The following is a 3,944-nucleotide window of genomic DNA, read 5'->3' as shown; positions in this document are numbered from 1 at the left end:
CTGTATGATCCACAGGAAGTTCTTTTCTTATTGAATTTCCTTTCTGTCTGACCACAGTGCTCTCTGCTGACAGCTTTGTCCATGTCAGGAACTGTCCAGAGCAGGAGAGGTTTTCTATGGGAATTTGCTCCTACTCTGGACAGAAGATTTTTTTTTTTAATAGAAGTAATTTACAAATCTGTTTAACTTTCTGTGGTGGTCATGAAGGACAGTAGACAAGTTAAGACTGTGGACAGTCCCTGCTAAAATGTTCATGGTACCAGCTCCATTTTATCAACCAGCAATATCTACTAGCCAATACTCCTGCATTAACAGGACATAATGAATGATCCGTATTGCTTCTCTGTAATATTCACTCTTCCGAACACTGCAGCCGGTGCCAGGAGCTTGTGATATCATAGCCCCGCCCTTCATAATGTCATGCCCCGCCCCCTCAATGCAAGTCTATGGGAGGGGGCGTGACAGATGTCACGCCCCCTCCCATAGACCTGCATTGAGGGGGGCGCGAAGTAGTGAAGGGGCGGGGCTATGACGTCACAAGCTGACGGCTCCAGCGTTTGGAACAGTTTGTTCCAAACAAAGAGCAGTGGAGTACACCTTTAAAGGGTACCTCTCATCAAATAAACTTTTGATATATTTTAGATTAATGAATGTTGAATAACTTTCCAATAGCATGTTAATGAAAAATATGCTTCTTTCTATTGTATTTTTCCTGATCAGTCCTGGCAGCAAGCATTTCGGACTCATGCTGGAGTCCTAAACACTCAGAGCTGCCAGTCTGCTTTGTTCACAGCCAAACAGGCTGTGAACAAAGCAGGCTGGCAGCTCTGAGTGTTCTCCTTTGTGAACAAAGCAGACTGGCAGCTCGTAGTGTTTAGGACTCCAGCATGAGTCTGAAATGCTTGCTGCCAGGACTGGTAGGGAGACCCCTAGTGGTCATTTCTTCAAAGTGGAAAATGAAATAGAAAGAAGCATATTTTTTAATAACATGCAATTGTGAAGTTATTCTGCATACATTAATCTATAATATATCAAAAGTTTTTTTGATGAGGGGTACCCTTTAAGGACCACAGTTTTTTTTTTTCGTTTTTGCACTTTCGTATTTTTCAACCTCACCTTCTAAAAATCAGAACGCTTTCAATTTTGCACCTACAGACTCATATGAGGGCTTGTTTTTTTGGGCCACCAATTGTATTTTTGTAATAACATCAATCATTTCACCCAAAAAATTTATGGCAAAACCAGAAAAAATAATTTTTTGCGGGGCAAAAGTTGTAAAAGAAAAAAATGCTATTTAGTAAATTTTGGGGGCTTTCGATTCTACACAGTGCACTTTTCGGTAAAAATGACACCATATATTTATTCTGTAGGTCCATACGGTTACAATGATACCCAATTTACATAGTTATATAATAAAATTATAACTACATGCAACAAAATTAGTATGTTTAAAATTGTCATCTTCTGACCCCTGTAACTCATTTTTTGCGCCGTGATCTTAATTTTTTTCAGTACCATGTTTGTTTTGATGGGACTCTTTGATTGTTTCTTATACATTTTTTTTTGTGTATTCAAAGTGACCAAAAATGCGCAATTCTGGACTTTGGAATTTTTTTTTTACGTGTATGCCATTGACCGTGCAGTTTAATTAACGTTATATTTTTTATAGTTCGGACATTTACACACGTGGCGATACCACATATGTTTTTATTTTTGTTTATATATATATATATATATATATATATATATATATTTTTTTTTATGGGAAAAGGGGGGTTAAATCACATTTATTCTCTTTTCTTATTTTATTTTATTTTTGTAACTTTTTTTACACTTTTTTTTTTTTGCCCCTATAGGGGACTATTACTTACAACCCTTTGATTGCATACACTGAAAAATGCTATGCCATAGCATAGCATTGATCAGTTTAATCCATGCTCGATTGCTCCAGCAAGGTAAAGTGCCTCCTGCTATCCTTTCAGCTGCTCGGGACACCGCGTTTTCACCGCGGCGGTCCCGAACAGCTCAGCTGAGCTAACCAGCAGTATTTTCTCCCGGTCTAAAGGGTTAATACCGGACATCAGCCCCATCGGCGATGTCCAGTATTAGCCAGGGGTCCTGGTTGCTGATAGCAACCAGGACCCAAGCTGAGCACGCTTCACAAAACGGGAGCCGGCCACGGACGTAAATATACGTCCGTGGTCGTTAAGGGGTTAAAATCAGTCTTCCTCTCCAACTAGAAACATGACTAGGAATGTATGCCAAGCCAGAAGGAAAGAATACCCATCTGTTTTGGGGTTATTGCCCCTCACCAGTACAGAGCAGGGTCCTGGCTAGATGGTGAGAGGCCTATCGTTGTAGGACCATAGGGGCAATGTTTCTTTTTAGGAATAGGGTCATAGGGGGAGATTTATCAAAACCTGTGCAGAGGAAAAGTTGCCCAGTTTCCCATAGCAACCAATCAGATCGCTGCTTTCATTTTGCAGAGGCCTTGTTAAAAGTGAAAGAAGCGATCTGATTGGTTGCTATGGGCATCAGGGCAACTTTTCCATAGCAACCAATCAGATCGCTGCTTTCACTTTTAACAAGGCCTCTGCAAAATGAAAGAAGCGATCTGATTGGTTGCTATGGGCAACTGGGCAACTTTTCCTCTGCACAGATTTTGATAAATCTCCCCCTTTAAGACGTATAAGGTATAGAAGACGTATATAAGGTAATTGGTGCGGCCTACAGGCTCTTCCACCATAAGTGACTGACAGGACACCAAGAATTAGTTTTTATTGGTTTTTCAGTGGGTGGAAAAGCCTGTAGGCCCCAATCTACTTGTGGGTGTTGGTGAGTGCCAACAGACTTAACCACCCACTACTGTTGGGGGCGACAGGCTCTCCCACCGTGGTTACTGACAGTCGCCACCTGTTTTTTTTTATAGGTGTAATAGTGACGGAATTAAAAACAGAAAATTGCCCCCTCTACATGTTTCGGTCTTCAGGACGTCTTAATTTTTCCTCCTGAAGACGGTGTTGTGACATGAGAGAGCGCTGCGGTCACATGACTAGTGACTCCGTGTCACTAGGACATGGAGTTGAAGTCTATGAATATTTAGATAGCGGGGGCGGTATTAAGAGGTAACTGAGGGAGATAGAAGCGGACAGCCGGAGGGGGCCCGTCTCCACAGCGCAGTTCCCCGAATACAAGAAACTTCAGAAGCTGATATCTCGGGACCTACTGAAGCGATTTAAGTAAGTGACCCCTCTATGGAATCCTGTTCACCCACACTAGAACCCATTGGGTTTAGTGTGGGTGAACAGGATGACAGTTTTCCTTTAAAGGGGCACTCCGCTGCTCAGCATTTGGAACAAACTGTTTCGAACGTTGGAGCCAGTGCCCGGGAGCTCGAAACGTCATAGCCCCACCCCCTCGTGATGTCACGCCCCACCCCCTCAATGGAAGTCTATGGGAGGGGGCATGACGGCTGTCACGCCCCCTCCCATAGACTTGCATTGAGAGGACGGGGCGTGACTCCATGAGGGCGCTTTGCTATGACATCACGAGCTCCCGGCATCTGCTCCAGCATTTGGAACAGTTTGTTCCAAATGCTGAGCAGCGGAGTGCCCCTTTAAAGGAAGAAGGTCATTCTGTTGGGTGATTATCCAGGACTCATGGTCAGGTCCCACAAATACTTTTGGACTTGGCTCTCCCAGCCGATCGTTTAGGCCTCGTAGCCCTCGTGTGACCCCATCCTAATATTATAAATGATAAACAGCTGTCCGTCTCTTAACCCAATAAACAATGATGACCAAATAATGTGTTTTCCATGTTGCATTAAGTCATGGGAGGATATGGAGCTTAGGTCATTTTGGAGTAGACCTTTAGCTGCTTCTCTTAAAGGGGTTGAGGTGGACCATTAGGAAGGAGAGAGCGTCTGTTTTTAAAGCATCCGACCC

This window comes from Hyla sarda, chromosome 2 (genome assembly GCF_029499605.1).
Source record: "Hyla sarda isolate aHylSar1 chromosome 2, aHylSar1.hap1, whole genome shotgun sequence".
In the NCBI taxonomy this organism is placed as follows: Eukaryota; Metazoa; Chordata; class Amphibia; order Anura; family Hylidae; genus Hyla; species Hyla sarda.
The sequence above is the reverse complement of the archived record's forward strand: the minus strand, read 5'-3'. Positions refer to the sequence as shown.